This window comes from Nannobrachium achirus (assembly GCF_963921795.1).
Source record: "Nannobrachium achirus genome assembly, chromosome: 14".
Classification (NCBI taxonomy): Eukaryota; Metazoa; Chordata; class Actinopteri; order Myctophiformes; family Myctophidae; genus Nannobrachium; species Nannobrachium achirus.
In genome coordinates this window covers 36,228,652-36,249,188 of record NC_137821.1, presented here as the reverse complement: position 1 = coordinate 36,249,188, position 20,537 = coordinate 36,228,652, and the positions used below count along the sequence as shown (strand labels likewise).

The following is a 20,537-nucleotide window of genomic DNA, read 5'->3' as shown; positions in this document are numbered from 1 at the left end:
TCAAATAACCTGCCTTTCACTCTATGCTATGGTGGAGACTGTGTCAACACTATTAGGTTGGACATTGAAGATGATGATGATGATGAAGACGAATATATCCTGCATGTCTGAAATTACTGTAGTGTAGTGAATCTCTTTGGGCGTAATTAACCATGGGCTCTATAAGAGGATAAGGTGAGGGTTTTGGGGTGACAATAACAAAGAGGTGTGTGTGTGTGTGTGTGTGTGTGTGTGTGTGTGTGTGTGTGTGTGTGTGTGTGTGTGTGTGTGTGTGTGTGTGTGTGTGTGTGTGTACAAACATTCCCGTGTCATTCCATCCATGTTTCATCTCTGTGATAACTTGGAAATGTTTCATCTTTGACAGCTAATACACCAGATGTTGTTGTGGTTGATGAAGAGTCCAGGGAAGTGTCTGTATTGGAGATGGCCTGCACCTTTGACCCTAGCCTAGAGGAAGCTTTCATGACCAAGGTCATTAAATACCAACCTCTCCTAAATACGATCTCAGAGCTGGGGTACAGGTGCAGACTATTTGTTTTCATATTTGGCAGCCTAGGACATACCCACAGGCTGGTTGTTAGAGGGTTTCAACAACTTGGAGTGCCTAAAAAAGAGGCAAAAAGGCTGGCAAAGTATTGTTCCGTCTCCGCTATAATCGGCAGCCGCCACATATGGCGGAGACGCTGTTACTTATACCCGTAGAGTACCAAGTGCCTTGCTATTGTATCATGAAGACATAATGCCATGATTTTGTAAATGTTACTCTACTGCACCTATACTATTTGTGTCCTTGTATGCATCTCCTTTGTGTGGACATAAATAAATGGTTAAAATGTGTGTGTGTGTGTGTGTGTGTGTGTGTGTGTGTGTGTGTGTGTGTGTGTGTGTGTGTGTGTGTGTGTGTGTGTGTGTGTGTGTGTGTGTTGTCAGTTTGAGTGCAGTGCAATAAATGGAAATGTTGTTCTGCACCCAAAGTGAAAAGTTGCAATACCTTCATTATTGCAATCCCTGCAGTAACAGCTGTCAACCATAACTGTTTTAACACAAAAAACATTATAAATAATACTGAGAATACTAATAAACCATCAAAGTACAATACATAAAACCAGGATACATAAAAACATTCAAAGTTTCAAATGTAAAAAAAAAAAGAAAAAAAAAAGATCTCATCGAGATTTGGCAGGCCCCCTGTAATAGCTCTGAGGACCCCCCCAGGGGTCCCGGACCCCCCGTGGAAGACCTCTGTTATTTGCTACTAGTCATTTTTTATTTCAGAGCATATTTCAGATCTAATTTAACATTGTTCTGGTGCAGGAGCAGAGCGATTACTGAAATAGGCTCAGGGGTCTGTCTGGGGGGTCCCAGGTGAGGAAAGACCCCAACCAAAAGTCAGAAAGGTTATTCTGGCTGCTTTAAAAGTGTAATAAATGAACTCAGGATGTTTTAAAACCTACAAAACAACTCTAATATTATGAAAATTCGATATTAACTGGCTGGCGTACTGTAAAACATATCCGAAAAGGCGGCCATCTTTAAAACTGGCGGACATTTTGAAAATTAAGTGTCTAATGTGATTTTTCTAAAGAATGACCCAAGAGGTACACTCTGTAAAATTGTGGTGCTTCTTTCCAGAACTGAAGTATTGTTCTCCTTAACAGCCCCGCTATTCATGGTATAATGATATCATCACAGCTTATTAGAAGAACCCAGATAACTGGCCCTCAGAGGATTCTGTGGTTTACACTCCACACACACACACACACACACACACACACACACACACACACACACACACACACACACACACACACACACACACACACACACACACACACCGCACGCAGTCTCAATTTACAAGCTGACTTTTAATTATAAACCATTTTCATTTGCACGCTCACCTCTCAACGTTCACCACAAACAAACCATTAGGCAACAGGCAGAAGAAGTCAATAGCCTATTTCTATAGATTTCAGTAAAATCACAGATTGTTGTCCTACAGCAGTTCCCTGTGTGTCTCCGTCCGGAACTGCTGTCAGGTCATAAAATGATTGCCTTAGGAATGCACAAAAATAATATTTATATATCCATGAAGTCTCCATGGGGTGAGTAATAAGTAATTTTTGGGGTGAACTTTCGCCTTAGGCTAAAAGGATAACACAAAAAAGGGGGGACTTGTTTCCATTGTGGTCTGTATTCACGCATCAACGCATAAGATATAAATAAGAGATACATCTTGATGTCCTGTGTCTTTGCCAATGTCTGCATGCATGCACCTCATATAGACGCACGCACGCACGCACGCACACACACACACACACACACACACACAGGGGCGTCACAAGGGGGGGAAAGTGGGACTTACTTACTTGGGAGTTACTAGGGCCCAAGGTGGATACTTTATACTTTAGCTATTGAAAATTATTATTGCAATTGCAAATCTTTGAATATATATTATTTAAGTGAACATTTGTAACTCAAATTTTGCTTCTGGGGGGTCCCTGAAAGTAAATATTTTTAGATGGGGGTCCGTAGCCAAATACTTATCATTTTGGGGGTCCTTCACATGAAAAAGTTTGAGAACCACTGACATAGAAACATAGGTTTCTCAAAAAACCTTAGAAGGATTTGAAATATTTAAAGACCAGGGCCCATGCAGAATTTGGTGTGACACCCCTGCACACACGTTCACGTGTCCTGAATCAAGCACATTAAACTCAGTCAGTGCTGAGAGACTTTATGTCTTTGACACATGTGCGGGTGATATTTGTCTGGTGTGGGTTACGTAGCGCGGCGTCCCCTGCAGGTGATTTACGGCCTCCTGTGGGTGTCTGGGCGTGTCGTCAAGGACATAGCCGGGAGTTTTTGGGACTCCTAGGGGCCACCCTGGTAACCCGGCACCCGTGGCACGTGACCGGGGAGCTGCCAATCTACAGTAAACGCCAGTCGAGGTTAACGTTTTTTTAAATCTTGAAATTATTTTGTTTTTTCTTTATATTGACAATAGACAGAGTTATAGCATGTTGACCATTTACAGTTTTCTCAACTTACATGACATCTGCGCATTGTGAGCTTGTAAATGTGTTATTTTCACTGTTTTTGAACTACCTTCAAAACTATTCAGATATTACACTGATCAGGGCAATGGTCACAGAGTTATGGCCATTTGAAATGTTAGACACGCATGTAGTTCTCCATATGTCATTTGTGAGCAATTTACGTTTTACAGTATGGTGTGACTGTGACTATTTCATGCTAGACCCCTGACCAGCGGTACGTTTAGTGGGCCACAGCAGGCCCCCAGGGGCCCGTAATGTAGTCCCTGGTGTAACTATTGTCATGGCAGACCCCTGAACAGTGTTTGTGGCAAGTTTGTTGCAGAACGGAGCATGCGTGTTTTTAAAATGTTCTTACCAGAAGCAGGGATGAAACATATTACTGTTTTGATCAAAAGCAGCAAATCTAACACTCCCATGTGCCACATTTACCTCATAGTTCAAGACCTCTGATCCATCCATACAGATAGACGGACGGACGGACGGACGGACGGACGGACGGACGGACGGACGGACGGACGGACAGACAGACAGACAGACAGACAGATTAATCGATTTTGACACATACTGTACACAGATCAAAGTGACGTCTAACCCTGTGATGCAAGGCTGGGCAACAGGAGCCTGTATTGATGGTGACAGAGGATGGAGGGAGGGCTGCGGACAGAAACTAATTTGAGACGCACACATTCCTGCTCCGGCTTGGCAGCCTCTGTCGATCAGTGTGACCACGGATCAGGTTCCCCTCCCAGTCAAATAGCTTACATCATTAGGGAGGATGAAATTTACATCTGACCCCCCTGTCAGTGGGCAAGAGAGATTGCCGCCGCACACACATTTTGGGGACGAGAAGGTGTGTGCGCGTGTGTGTGTACAGTACGTATGTGTGTGAGTTAGAGCAGTGAAAATAGAACGTAGCAGTATGTCTGACTGTCTGTCTGTCTGTGAATGTGTGTGTGGTTTGCATGATGTAGGTTATTTGTGTGTGCACTCTGTAAGTCTACTTTGTGTGTGTTTGTGTTTGGACTCATTACATAGACTTTTGTTTTCTTTTTTACTTTATTTTATGAACAAACAAACAAAAGTCTACAAAGAAAAGCAAGAGAGTTCTTAACATTTAAGACCTAACACATGTGTCATGTCATGTTTATACTTTTTGAAATATTGAACCATGTAACATTTTGTAATGGAAGTCACTGGGGATCTGCTATGCACTGAATGAAATACATGCTGTATGTCATATCGACGACTGACGTCATAGATAACTGATATCACAGGCTGATCACATCTGTCATGTCTGAATTCCACATTGGCGCCATGACATTTTTAATTGCGAGATCCACTTAATTTCCCAGTTGTAAGCTGCCTACTTATACATTGAGTTATTTTTTGAGGGCTCAACAGAATCAGGACTCGTCATTTCATTTAGATAGAAAGAGTTGATGTCTCATGAGAGAATGTGCTCAGATGATGCTATACCAGGCCCTCTTAGAGTTCATGTGTCATCTCCCATGGTCCATTTTGTCTGTGTGCTAGAAACTGCTCATGAACAACAGTTTTGTTACTTCTTGTATGATCTCACAAGGCTTAGATGAACATATGAAGTTGTTACAGTGATTGAGAACATTGTTACAGTACATGTGAACGTAAATCTATGAAACATTAGTGGACCACATGGTGCACAAAGCATCGGGATGCAATGTGTTTTTTGTTATCTTGGCTATGTTTTACTATTAGTCGTTCCAAGAATTAGATAGGGCTTAAGTGGATAACACACATACATTATTGGATGATATATTGTTATGAGAACATAAGTAGCCTATATAAGTCTGTAAGAAGATTTACAGAATCATACTTGTTTAAAAAGAAAGACAGAGACACAATGTAAAGTGTTGTGAGCTTGTACAAAAGCAGAGGTGTTAATCCCCCCGCCTCAGCAAATCAGACCCTGGCTGCATCTCAGAAATGTGCTTTAAAACGTTTAATGTTCTTCTCTGACCAGAACTAGCACCCAAAAAAACACCCACTCCTTCCTTCCTGGTCTGCCTTGTTGCTAGGTCACATGATCAGAGCCCGGAGCAATTTCCACAGACTGACCTTAGCCAATCTATGGCTGTGGGATGGGTGTTCCGGAACACGTTGATCCCCCAATTAGATTTAGCCACAGATAATAAACTGTATATATATATGAAACAGTCAACTATTAAAAACCTCACAACAGCAACATGCAGTACTTGATTATGATTATGTTGACCTGCATCAACAGTTTATCAGCAGGTGATGAATTAGGTTTTCATTAAGGGCTGCTTGTCTGTTGAGTGCTGTAGAATATAACTCATACAGTATATCCAGCAGATCCCTCCCCTGGGCCTGCAGGCTTAACACCCAGCCACAGCTCAACAGCTGACTGGCAACACTCCGGCCGCACTGATTGTGTGTGTGTGTGTGTGTGTGTGTGTGTGTGTGTGTGTGTGTGTGTGTGTGTGTGTGTGTGTGTGTGTGTGTGTGTGTGTGTGTGTGTGTGTGTGTGTGTGTGTGTGTGTGTGTGTGTGTGTGGGTAGTGGCCGAACATTCTGTGAAAATAGTCAAATGACAAGTTTGCGGCGTCGCGTTTACGTGACTGCAAAGACAAAACACAAGTGGCGGGACATCCGCTTTTCTCCCGGCTCAGCTTCAGCATGTTATCCTTTTAGCTCAAATGTCTGACTGTTCGTCGTACTGTTTACATTTCTGTCTAATAAGTACTCAATCAATAATCAATCCTTCAACAGTCCAGCTTGAGAGACCATAGGAGGATCTATTAAAACAGACTATATCATTGCGTGGAGACGAGTCTGGTACTTCTATATGGAAGTTTTTTTTTCCAAGGGGTGGGTTAAGAAAAGGCTCTGGACACAATTGATTAGACCAGACCAATACTGGGCCCTGACTGGCCACCCAACTCTTCGGGGTGAGGAGATTCACATTGATTAGACCAGACCAATACTGGGCCCTGACTGGCCACCCAACTCTTCGGGGTGAGGAGATTCACAATCGAGCGGGGCCAGACCCAAATCTGCCAATGGCAAATTCAAGGGTGTTAAGGGCACATTCCTAATTAAGCCAATCATTTGAGAAGACTCTTTGTTTCTTCATAGGGAACACATTTTCTGGTCATCAAATTATTGGCTTAGCAATGCGACAAAAACTAAAAACATCCAAGAATTCAAGTCTCCATGGGGTGAGAAATTGATAGAACAAAAGTAATTTTTGGGGTGAACTATCCCTTTAAACCCTATTTTACTAGTTGACTGGGGTACCATCAGGGGTCTATTCTTGGTCCCCTCCTTTTTCCTTCTATACATATATCTCTTCTCCAAAAATAGCCAATCTACAGGCTTGTGTCAAAGTGGGATTCGCTATTTTCACCCATTTTTGCTTTTACATGACAGAATAGGGATGGTAGGGTGCATGTGATTCTGATCCTGATGAAGTTCTAAATGACATTTTTTGCAAGTTCTTTACAGTGTCCCCTTTCATTCTATTATCAGAGATCCCTTTTTGAGGGTGCATGTGGTTAAAATCGAACTACCATTGTTGCGACCGTAGGTCGCATTTACTACCAAAACCTCCACAGGCTGTCTGTGAGTGAGTCAGTGAGTCCGTCACACGTCACACGTCACACTTTTTCCCTGCTTATATCTCCGCACCCGTTGACCCGATCCATGCCAGATTTTACACACACACTCCTTGCCTGCCAAACTACAACCTCCAAGGACCCCCGGAGCCCCAGGGACCCCCAGGTCCCTGGGGGACCCCCAGATGTAAAAAATGACCAAATGTGCAAAAATGACCAAATGACCACCCCAACGGGGCTGCTCACGGGGAATTCCCGGGGACCACCGACTCCTGGTGCTCCAGAACGGATGCAAAAGTGGTGGCGCCCCCAGTGGAGGACCCCCTGCCACTGCAGCGCACATAAAATGCCGTAACTCGGGCTAGGAACGTCCGGGAGAGCCGGGGCCGGTACCTATTCGTCCGCCAAGGCAACGCGGAGACCCCACCCCTCATTTCTCACATGGCCCTATTCTAGCGCCACCTTCAGGCCGATTTTTAAAACACATTTTTGGACACTGCTCCTACAGTTTTTGCCCTAAAATCACGAATATCACTACACAGCATGTCTACACTCATGTCATCAACATGGATCAGGAAGATTTTGGAAAAACAAATTTTTGCCCCATTTGTGGAGATAAGCCACCTACGGTCGCTTATCTCCCGATTAGGGAGTCTTATTGGTATTAACCTTTACTCTGCATTTAAACACAAGAGTTCTAGTCGGACAGCGAAACAGATGAAACTGTGCAATTTCACCTACAGGTGGAAACTATAATTTTTTTGTCTGCCTGAGTCTGGCCCTCATCTGACTGATTACCTGTTTTTGGAGCTGTGTGAAGCACAGGCTCCCTATACGTGGCCGTGTGGGTCTGTCTGTATGTAGCCTGAACTTCCTAAACTTCGGCACGCTACTAGTCCCACAGTTTTGCCACCACACACTCGCGCCATATGTCAAATCGACCGGCTTACTCGGGAATCGTGGGCTAGTAACTTGCTAAGAGAAAGGTTCAATAGTTTAATTGATATTAATTTATTAGTGAATTAATTTTCCCCATTGACTTATAATGGGAATCGCAAAAACTCACATTCAATTATTTGTCTCTCGCAAACCATAGGGGCTAGAGTTTCAAGACTTGGAGAGGAGGTTCATAATGATTTCAAGGATTAAATAAAAAATAATTGTGTCATTTGGCCGCATGGTGGCGCCATAACACCCCACTTTACGTTTTGGCCTGTAACTCTTGAACCGTAGGTCGGAAAATTAAAAATATTTTTTCCCTGGATTCCTTGGGTCATGACGCATCTCCCCATATAGGCCACGCCCATTTGCGCCATGATAGATTTTCCGCCATCTTGAATTTTCTCCAAAACACACTTTTTGCTCCTTTTCCTACATATTTTCTTCAAATGTCACAAAAATCGGTACACATGATCCACACACACACACACACACACACACACACACACACACACACACACACACACACACACACACACACACACACACACACACACACACACACATACACACACACACACACACACACACACACACACACACACACACAGCTCCACTTCACACGGGTGTGATTTTTTTTAGTGTTGATGGTCAGTGTCATTCTGCTGTGTGTAGTTACAGCTGCTGAGAGAGTGTTTATTAGATACTATGCTATGGTGTGTGGATCACCAGGGCACAATCGTTTGCATACTGTAGCAGTAGCTCTATAATATTCTCAGGGGTCAACATGGTGGCTGCCTGTAATCTTGACGTTAAAATAGGTTTACAATCAAGCCTGTAGTGAATGGTGACTCCGCCCTGCTTCTCCATCACCCTGCGTGACACAGACTTGGAAGATTATTGAACAGGACTGGAGGTACGTATAGCACCCAGCCTTGTCTGACTCCTGCGGTATAGGCACTCCGAAAGGCTCAGAACTGTGGATCCGCACTACCACTCTGGCCATCATTCCTGAGTGAATTAAACCACCCAAGGACGGTGAGAAACTTGGGTGGACAACCACACTTATCCAGGAGGTCCCTGTTCAATGCTTCAAATGCCTTTGAGAGGTCTGTGAAGGTCATGACTTCTTGTGCTCTGCTGGCATGTCCACTGTCCCTCTATCCTTTCATAAACCGCCCTGTGAGTTTCGGCTATTGTTAATGTTAGTCTGCAGAGCGTGCGTGACCTTGGCTAGCACCTTTCCAGCAATGGCCAACACTGAGACACTCCTACTGTTGGAGGAGATGAATTTGTGTCCTTTGTTTTTGTAAATGGTCACAATGTTGGCATCTTTCCACTGTCGGGGACACACAGTCTTCACACCTCTAGGATAGAGATACAGTGTACTCATACAGGGATATCCTCCTCACTTGAAAATGTCATTTGGGATTGTATCAGGTCCAAGGCTTTTATTGTTTTTAGGGTTTTGTCTTTGAAGGTGGGCTGGTTGAGCATGGTGTTAAAATGCTCAGCCCACTGCTCCACCATCGGCGCCTGGTCCTTGATAACGGTTGTTCCATCAGCAGATCTAACAGGTGCCATGCAGTGAGCAGTTCCTGGGGGTATAGATAAGCTATATTTTCGTCCATCCCATATCCCTATAATCTTCTTTGCCTTTTTTAACTATTTTGAATAGTAATAAATAGACACGTTGTGAGCTTGTAGATCAGCTATGTAGATCAACTAAGCACTTGTGCTTCATGTTATGCTCTGTAAAGCACTTTGAGCAGCTGCATTTCATGTCATGAAAGGTGCTATACAAATAAAGTTGTATTATTATTATTATTTGAAATATTAAAAAATGTTTTTTAGTAAAAAATTGCAAAAGAGTTTAGGGATAAGGGGTAAGGCATGGACGAAAATAGAGCCCTATAGTCTTAACTGCATCGTAGAAACTATGTGTGTTGTTTCTATCTGTGTGACCCTGGATTATCAACCAAGCACTCATTCTGCAGGTTCAGCAGAGTTGCCTCAGAGCGGAGGTCTTGTTACGATGTTGGTTCTATATAGGAAGGGGTGTCTGATACGATATCAAGTATAAAAATATATCAACCAACTTAAAAACTGTCTGGAGTCAAGTGCACACAAAAGTCAGAGTAGATGTTAAAATGACCCCAGAAGTGTTTTACAGTGAAATAGCCATTTAAAACTAGAGTGTAAAAAAATGTACCTTTCTTAAATACACGCTGAGGATGTGTAGAGACATTGCAGAAGATGAAGACACAGTCGCTTCTTGAGTATTTAGAAAAATTCACACAGATTAAGCAACCAGCTGGAGTGATGATGGTATACTGCAGTGGTTCTCAACCTTTTCAGGCATTACATTGTCACTTTAGACATGTGCAGAGACCCTCACACTTAAACTTTATGTTGGTTTGTTCACTGTTGAGTGAGAAAACAATGTTTCACATTACGTTGATCATCTAGGGAACCCCCCAAAATAATTTGGGGACTGAGAACCACTGGTATACTAACACCAAACCCCTGAAGGGAGAGGCAGGACACACTTAGTTCCATAATAAGCTTCATATGGAGCCTTTAACTGCAGTGTCATTACTATGGTAGAATTACACCCTGATATTCTGTCAAATGAATATCACAGACTCAAGATGCCATGACACGTGCCTGGTATCTTAGGGTATACAGTTTGGCCCCATGACACAAGCAAGTTCCTCTCTTATCTTTGTACTGTATATAGCTGGCTGCCTCCCTGCTTTCCTCTGAGAACTACATACTGTATACTTCTCTCATGAGCTCATGCGCTGTATTTAACGGCTATCTTATAAGGTGAATTGTCTTCGGCTTTGCTGTTGAAGATTACATTGATACAATTGTTAACTGAATATCTATCTATCTATCTATCTATATATCTATCTATCTATCTATCTATCTATCTATCTATCTATCTATCTATCTATATATCTACCTACCTATCTATCTATCTATCTATCTATACACAATTTTTTTTTAGAAAGGTGCAAAATAAACATTATTATAGTATTTTGTTTGTCTCTGTAAGATGTCTGATGTGTGGTCAGTACAACTTTGGTGTCACCTGGTATATTTGTATAGACCAGTGGTTCTCAACATGTGGGTCAGGAACCCCAGAGGGGTTCCCCACATGATTTTTGGGGGCATCCCTAGTAAATACCGTTGAAGGAAAAAACTAAAAACAATATTAATATATCAAAAATAAGCTACAACTATAGGCCTACAATAAAACTGGAAAATGTTTGGCCAAACTGTCTAATAATAGAAGAAGAAGAGAAAACAAAAAATTGCTGATCTACAAGCTCACAACGCCTCACAACGTGAGACGTTGTAGATTGTCTCTTTTCACAATAATTATCTGTGGAACCGTCAAGTTCAAATATGATTATTTTGGTGGGGTCGCGGCCTGAAGAGGTTGTGAACCACTGGTAAAGGCAGCGGCATTCACAAGTCTCTAGTGGTTACCAGTCAGTGTGTTCAAATGGCTACGTCTGGTGATAAATGAGTTCATTATTCTACCACGTAAGTTTCATCACTCTCTGTCTGGATGGTCTCACCCCACTCGACCATGAAATATGCAGGCTGTGATTGCAGCCACTTGAGGGGGCGTGTGGTTCCCGAAGGCAGAAACAGAGGTGTTATGATGTGCAGTGGTGCAAAGTAGGCTACATTTTATTATTAGGGAGTGTACGTTTATTAGCCACTAGGGGGGGCTGGTTGACAGATTGTAACTTTAAAAAAAAATTCCTTGCCCCCCCCCCCAACCTTCAGATTTTTTTTGGTGATCCCCCCTGCGTGACTTGAAGAAAATGCATGCCCCCCCCCCCCTCCCCAATAAACTATATATATATATATATATATATATATATATATATATATATATATATATATATACGCACGCACGCACACACGCGCGCACACACACACACACACACACACACACACACACACACACACACAAAATATAGCACCCTATTTGACAATTGATTGATTGATTGAGGGTACAGAACAGTACAGTTCATTGATACAAGATTAGCCTCGGAAACCCAGGCATTTTATTTTGGCAATAGGATAGGTCAACTAAAAGGACCACAAGAAAGCTTTTGGGATTAAATGTGGGTCTCTTTGTACTCAACTAATACAGAAAGGGTCCATTTGGTTCCACAACACTCAAAACAAAAGAAAGATTGAGCAACTGTGAACAGATATAAAATCTAAAATCATAGTTTAAAACCAAGCTGTTTCTCCTATACCTCCTTCCCTGCCGAAAGCTTTGTTATTGCCTTGAACTAACAATATTTGACAGATATGACTGCTTATACATTTCAGTCTCAGGCCACATTCTCATACATAATTCGGTAGTCAGTGCGAATTATGGGAGGGAAGAAGTTGCAACATTCTTGCATATAGGATACGTTTGCTCCACTTTGTCAACCGCAACAAGCCTTGCTTAGTCCACGTCTGTCCACGGGACATGTATGCAGTGATGTCATTACGTGCGCATCCCGCATCAAAAACTCATTCAAGTCACCCAGGGACTCATTCATGTCATGGTCCTGGGGTCCCGGGGATGCGCCTCCATTGGAGTCCATGTTAAAATAATTTACCGCGTCGCGGTAAAAGAAAAAAAAATGTCCACAGACACCACCATTGTTCATGGGTGAAAGCATCCTACTTTACCCTACGTTAACACAAATAAAATCCACGTAGAAAGTCTTAAACAGGCGATAGAAACGTCAATGTTTTGATTCCACCGACGTCCCACGCCATTTTGCGCGCGTAAACTTTATATTGAGGACTCATAAAACTTTTCTGGGACCCATTTGAATGACCACCTGTGGGTCCCGGGACCCATTACATTGAAAACCTAGTAACATCACTGTGTATGTATCCAAGCTGACTAATAATGCATCCTCCATCTCCCTGTGAATATTAATTCTTCAAGTTCAACCACAATGTAACCAGGCGGTGACCAAGCAGGGTAGCCTAGGCCTATTTACCTGCGGTCGGAAACGGGCGATCAAAAATAAAACGAGCGGCGGCCAGCAGACTCGCAAAATCTTGCAATAAACCAAACAGCAACTACTTTAGCAAGATAACGTCTCTCTCTCTCTCTCTCTCTCTCTCTCTATCTCTCTCTCTCTCTCTCTCTCTCTCTCTCTCTGTGTGTGTGTCTCTGCGCTCCGCGCATGAAGCGTCTCCATTTGGACATGATTTGGAACAGAGCAAGAGAGAGATGGAGAGAGAAAGCGAGAGAGCAAAAAAATCCTGCCTACAGGATTACGTTTTGTTCTTCTGGTTTAAGTTCATCATGGCTCGGTCAATTATGAAGCGATTAAAACAAATAAAACGTCACCTCTTCCTTGGAAAGCCCCACTTCCATGGACTGTATTGTGTCCCTATTACATCTAAAGAGAGGGATGTAATAGGGACACAATACAGTCCATGGAAGTGGGGCTTTCCAAGGAAGAGGTGACGTTTTATTTGTTTTAATCGCTTCATAATTGACCGAGCCATGATGAAAAAAGTTTATTAGTTTATTATTATTAGTATATAAAATTTAGTTTATTAACATGACTTGAATGTTTGCACGTTTTGTTACTTTATAATTCTACACCGCTACATCTCAGAGACACTTTCTGTGTACCTTTGAATATTTCAAATCCTTCTAAGGTTTTTTTTAAAAATATTTAGTTCCAGGGATCCCCCAGAAGCAAACTTTGAGTTACAAATGTTCGCTTAACAAATACATATATTCAAAGATTTGCACACATTTTCACAACTTTTCAAAAATAGCAGATCTACAAGTTCGCAGCACGGCACTCGCCGCACTGTTTTGTACATCTGCTATTTTTCAATAGTATAAAATAATTAAGGCCCTAATTTGGGCCTTGTGATGCCCCTGACTAGTACATCTCAGAGACATTTTCTGTGTACCTTGATGATTCCCGGAGGCCCCTACTGCTTTTAGTGACTCCATGGCCTCCTTGAGTGAGTGCCACAACAATTACCACATAGGCCTACACACATTTTATTCATATACACTGTAAAAGTGCCTCTAGATGGCAATGGAACATGTTTTGCAGATCTGCACATATAGGCCCCAACTGACTTTGGTGACCTAGTGGCCTTTCCTCTGGCACCACCATTAGGTCAAGCTGTGTACTAATCTGTGCATCTGCTTTGAGTGTCTACAAACACAATTCACCCTTTGTTAACTTCTTCCCAATTGGGCCATGTCTGTCAAGAAATATCTCTCAAGACATTTATTGCGACCGTAGGTCGCAGTTACTTGCACTCCTATACTATCCAAACCTCCACCGGCCGTCCGTCTGTCCCTCCCTCCGTCTGTCCGTCACGTCACTCGTCACACGTCACACTTTTGCTCTGCTCATATCTCCGCAACCGTTGCCCCGATCCATGCCAGATTTTGCACACACACTCCTTGCCTGCCAAACTACAACCTCCAAGGACCCCCAGGTGTAAAAAATTACCAAATGTGCAAAAATGACCAAATGACCACCCCAACGGGGCTGCTCACGGGGAATTCCCGGGGACCACCGACTCCTGGTGCTCCAGAACGGATGCAAAAGTGGTGGCGCCCCCAGTGGAGGACCCCCTCCACTGCAGCTCACATAAAATGCCTTAACTCGGGCTAGGAGCGACCGGGAGAGCCGGGGCCGGTACCTATTCGTCCGCCTCGGCGGCGCGGAGACAATTTTTGCCCAAAAATCACGCAAATCGGTACACAGTATGTCTACACTCATGTCATCAACTTGGATCTGTCCCATATAGCGCCACCTTCAGGCCGATTTTTTAAAACACATTTTTGGATACTGCTCCTACAATCGACCCCACCCCTCATTTCTCACATGGCCCTCTTCTAGCGCCACCATGAGGCCGATTCTTGCAAAACACATTTTTGGACACTGCTCCTACAATTTTTGCCCTAAAATCACGCAAATCGGTACACAGTATGTCTACACTCATGTCATCAACTTGGATCTGTCCCATATAGCGCCACCTTCAGGCCGATTTTTTAAAACACATTTTTGGACACTGCTCCTACAATCTTTGCCCTAAAATCACGCAAATCGGTACACACTTGCTCTACACTGATGTCATCAACATGGATCTGTCCCATTTAGCGCCACCTTCAGGCTGATTTTTTAAAACACATTTTTCGACACTGCTCCTACAGATTTTGCCCTAAAATCACACAAATCGGTACACAGTATGTCTACACTCATGTCATCAACATGGACCTGTCCCATATAGCGCCACCATCAGGCCGATTTTTTCAAACACATTTTTGGACACTGCTCCTACAGATTTTGCCCTAAAATCACACAAATCGGTACACAGTATGGCTACACTCATCTCATCAACATGCATCTGTCCCATATAGCGCCACCATCACTGTTATGGAAATACAATTTATATTCCCTTTCAGGCTATTGATCTATCGATTATTGAGTTATCGATTATTGATATAGATTATATAATATTCATCTTACTTCGGTTATATTAATATATGACTGTATGCTGATGTTATGAATGTAATATGTAAGCAAGGGAAGTAAATGAGTATGATAATATGTCTTATGAGTTTAGGCCTCAGTATATACAGTACTTGTACGGTAGTTAGGCTATGCAGCAGCAGGCTCATACAGCAAGGTCAAGTACACTAACTATTTTCCTGTAGGCAAGCGGCAGACCCAGACAGCAAGACGACAGGTTAAGGTGTTATGAACGCAAGGAGAATGTTTCTTATATCAGGCGTCAGTATTCTGGATAGGGTAGTGACTACACACTACGGCCTCGGCATAGAGCAGAGGGCCTTCCATGCTCAGTCGATAAGAATGGAACACATGCAATAGTTGGTCAGGGATAGTGTCGCCGCTCTCAGTCAAAGCACATTTCATAGTTAGGCAGAAGTGACCTTCCATACTCAAGTGTTGAGAGAACAAATCTTTTGGTCAGACAAGACAGAAGGAATGTCAGTCCTCAGAATTATCTTAACAATGTGTATGTATCCTTGCAGAATCTGTATTTAAGCTGCCTCAACATCCAGATCGGTGTCAGACTCCCGTTGCCTTTCGAGACAACTGGACCCTGTCCACCTTTCCTTCTTTCATCTCTTTTTTCCTTTCTCCTCTCTTCTTTCTATCCTTTACTCTTCTCATTATTATATTACATAGGAATCAATCATTGTGATATTATTGTCATCTGTTTTATTGAATAAATATGTTATAGACATATCAGTGTCTAACTCTTCATTCTCTCACCGAGGAAATGTTCAATTTCCACAACAATCACATTTTTCCACACTTCTACACATTTTGGCCTAAAATCACGCTGCGACCTGACGGTCGCTTATCTCCCGATTAGGGAGTCTTACTGGTGATTATTATTGTAGGCTAGTAGTAGGCTAGGCCCAGCACTCAGTAGTAGTAGAAGTAGCATCAGCTCAACAAAGTTTATTCATTTGCAGATTTGCTGACATGTAAAGTGATAGGTCTTTATAGGCCTACTCTGGAAAGCTTGTGTGATGACAGTAGGGCCTAGGTCTATAGATCTGCTATTTGAATTAATATTAGTGTGTTTTGTAATACTAATTAAATTACTAGTAACTAAAGTTTTATACAATTGTAGTGGAATAAAAGTAGGCTACACCATTTACCAATTGCCTCTGAGATGTAGTAGTACAAGTATTGAACATGAAATACTTATTAAAATACCTCGAATTTGTACGTATGTACTTGAGTAAATGTATTTAGTTACTTTCCACAACTGCCCGCCAGGCTATGGGATGTAAGCAAGCAGGGAGGGAGAGAGAGAGAGGAAGGCTAGCTGCATCCGTGTTTGTCGTCGAGAAACAAGAGCTGCACACAGCAACACAAGTTTGAACAACCCCCTCTAAAAAACAACAATAATAAAAGGTACGGTATGAAACGTGTCTGCTTTTTAAAAACCGTACGGGTTAGTTTAACGTGTCGCTCCTGTGATTAATGCAGTTTGTTGTTTGTATTTTGTGGTGTTTTCTGCCGCTACGACGTTTGGGCCAGGCTCGTGCTGCTTCGCAGAGGAACGGTCCGGCAGCGGGCTGCGGCCTTTCAACTGCTTGCACGACCACATCATTTTGACAAAAAACTACGCAATTCCACGTTGAAAGACCGAGACAATACGTACTTTCTGTTGAAAGCAGTTCATTTTTTGTCTGGTCGTGACTCGTTCGACGATGCATAACCTAATTAAGCCTGTCTAATGCCATTGTGGTGGGTTATCATACTGCTAACATGCAGCAGATGAGTGAAGCCTGGCAACGCGAGGCTAAACATGCTGGCGGTTCATAAGTAAAGCATGCCTGTTTTGGACGTCCTCCTTGTTAGTGGTTATGTCAATGCTTCATAAGTCAATAAATACAGTCCTAAAGACTGATATTTGGACAAAGGTGTGATTCTCAAACCTTTTCAATTTCAAGGACCCATGCTGTCTGTTATGAGTAATGCCACAAGCACCCATTTTATAGAATTTTCATGTTTTAATTTGACCTCTGGGACAACCAGATCTTATTTTATTGTCGTGTGGGACACGATCAACACAATCCTGAATAATTCTTTGTGTTCAATCTGTGTTTTTAGATATGTTAGTATTTCAGCATGCTACAACTGGTCATATGATGCATTTTGCATCATATGACCATTTGTAGCATGCTGAAATTGGCTGAAATACTAAAATATCTAAAAACACAGATTGAACACAAAAAATAAATCAGGATTGTGTTGATCGTGTCCCACACAACAATAAAATAAGATCTGGTTGTCCCAGAGGTGACCTGGTCCTTAACTTGAGTGTCCAAATATGGCCCAGATGGACCATTATTGGTCGGTCCATTTGGTTCCATTTATATGCTCTCATAGTCACTGACCAGTAAGGGTCCATTTGGTTTCTGAGTTACAGACCTGTAGCATTTTCTTTTTTAGCTGGAGACCCCTGGAACTCTCCCAGGACCCCTTGGGGTCCTTGGACCCCACCTTGAGAACCAGTGGGCTACTAAGCTACTTATTAACTTAAAGAGGCGCCCCCATTATTTTCAATGAACATACCCACACCTGCGGCGGAAGATGTGCGCAGGTGTGCGTTCACGCCTCACCTGCCGCTCCGATATGCCACTGTTCTATTTTCCAGGCTTTGCCGCACCGTGAAAAATGTCTGCGCCGTTTGCAGCTGGTGTCTCTTCCCCTTTACTGTGTGTCTAGTTTATCCGGCAACCAGAAAGGTCGGTACTGTCCAATACCTGCTCGTCCCCATTTCTTTTGCGTAACACTCGGCACCAGTGGGCCAAATGATCCGTAACACTTGGCCCCTCTTGGTGAAAAAGGACTACAGCCCCAATATTAAGTTAGTAATTAGTTGGGGGGGAAAAAATTGTTAAAAAGACGGAGCTGCGCCGTCTGAAATAGACTTGATCCACGAGAGGCACCGCCGAGTGAGCCGCTAGGCAAGCTGGTCGCCATGCCGAACATTGAAGTCTCCCCACCCCCCGAGTCTTGGTACCCCCAAGACATCAAACGTTTGCCGTCTTGGGAGTGAAAATACGTTGCATTCCCGGGGCCAAGTAGGTTCTGGTGTCCAGAAATACTGGTGCCAACCTTTTCGAGCTCGCAGATTTGACTGGGACAGAGTAGGTTTTGGTGACCGGGGCCAAACGCTGGGTGATTTCTAACACTAAAAAAATCTGACAGATTTGTGTAGTTCAGCGATTATTATGGGAAACTCGTATATTTATCAAGGAGCAAGATAATTGTATGAAGAATCTCAGCAGCAGGTCCGGTGACCTGAGGCTGCATGGTGCTTTCCTGGTGCCAAAACAAACCTGCAGTATTTCAGGGCAAAGGTCTGTGAGGACAGTGAGGTAAACGTCTGTTTTGGAAGTTCATGTACTAGTTGAATTCAGTTCTGATTTGTCTGGGTCATCTTGACTGGACCCAAAAACCTATTAAAGCATATTGAGCATGAGTATTCTGGTGATATTATTTATCTGTTGTTTATTATGAACTTTGAGTAGATCAGGTGATTTTTTCCCCTGAAACGACACATGAACAGAAGATTTTGAGAATTTCAAGACTCGCATCTGGAGCTTAACAGCCCTTCTCAATGTAATAGCAATATTTAAGTTTTCATACACTGTTGAAACGTTGAACCCTAAACCATTTTAGTTCACATGACAACCTGTTCCATCCACCATGGCATGGAACGTGACTGGCGGTGTAGAGATTTTTGCTAGAGTAGAGTTAAGCCTCGATCAGAGTCGGCTCCGGTGTAGTCTTTTTGAGTCATCAAACTACAACGTTACGTCATTCCTCGCGGTGAAGAGCTTTCCACCGCGAGTCCCGACACATCTCTCTGTTTTTACTTTCAGACAGATAGGCTTTTCACCCCGTTCACTGATTGGTCAATCTAGACCAGTCAGTCACGGTGAATAGGACTCCACCGTGACGGACTATGATGGCCTTCACTTATTTTCTGACTTGAGGTGGAAAGCTTTACGGTGAATAGGACTCCACCGTGACGGACTATGATGGCCTTCACTTATTTTCTGACTTGAGGTGGAAAGCTTTCCACCTCAAATTTGCGGTGGATAGCTCTTCACCGCAGACTCTGATCGAGGCTTTATTGTCTGTCCGTGAAGCCTTACAAAACTGTAATTCTCTTTTTGTAAAAGACCCTAGAATAAAGATGCCAAGGATTCATCAGTGATGTCGCCATCAAGGAGAAAAGGTCTGTACAGACCGGCGAATTAGCGAAAGCGACGTGAATAAGCGAACCAAAAAAGCGAAGTATTCGCGGTTCGCCTTTTTCCATACACACCAAAAAGCGTCGCGAATATGCGTTTAATATTCGCTTGATTCGCCTAAAAACGAGGGGGTGATATCTGCCTGTAGCCACAGGAGAAAGGAGAAGAAAGGAGAGAGAGGAGAACGGACGGGCAGCCGGAGAAACAAATAAAACAATGGAAACTACATCCTCAAGTGATGATGACCTGGCCGTGGTTGCTAGCCCATTAAATAATAAAAAGAAAAAGAAGAATAGAAGTCTTCACCGGCGCACACAACCCATCACATCACAGAAGAGAAAACTCGCGTTCACCGTTCCCCCTCCGCTCCCCCTCCGCTCCCTTCCCCCACAGACAGGCAGCTCGCAGCAGCAGTGGTGTAAAGTAATTAAAAGTACATTTACTTGAGTAGCCTGTACTGGTAGGTATTTGTACTTGCTTCCAATTCCCAGTACTTTCCTTCTACTCCACTACATTTCGGATCCTATTGTATTTAATACCCAGCGATTTATTTTAAAACATTAGTCTTTTTGCAGATATAAATTAACAATAAAACATACATAAACCATGCTTTTACCAGTACATTCGAGTACTTTTTCAGTGATGTTACTAGGTTTTCAATGTAATGGGTCCCGGGACCCACAGGTGGTCATTCAAATGGGTCCCAGAAAAGTTTTATGAGTCCTCAATATAAAGTTTATGCGCGCAAAATGGCGTCGGACGTCGGTGGAATCAAAACATTGACGTTTCTATCGCCTGTTTAAGACTTTCTATGTGGATTTTATTTGTGTTAACGTAGGGTAAAGTAGGATGCTTTCACCCATGAACAATGGTGGTGTCTGTGGACATTCTTATTTTCTTTTACTGTGACGCGGTAAATTATTTTAACATGGACTCCAATGGAGGCGCATCCCCGGGACCCCAGGACCATGACATGAATGAGTCCCTGGGTGACTTGAATGAGTTTTTGATGCGGGATGCGCACGTAATGACATCACTGCTTTTTCCAAGCAGCCACACAGACGAGAGACACGGAAAAGAAACAACGTTCCCCTCG

The 20,537-nt window shown here is 43.0% G+C and overlaps 1 protein-coding gene across 1 annotated transcript in view; it reads left to right on the top strand.

The window, feature by feature from the left end:
* The first annotated feature begins 16,516 nt into the window (after window positions 1–16,516).
* Window positions 16,517–20,537, top strand: part of LOC308298202 (uncharacterized protein) — a 54,569-nt gene continuing 50,548 nt past the window's right edge. Inside the window, exon 1 of the mRNA XM_080741757.1 lies at window positions 16,517–16,583. The gene's annotated coding sequence lies outside the window, so the exon portion shown is untranslated. The remainder of the gene's footprint in view (window positions 16,584–20,537) is intronic.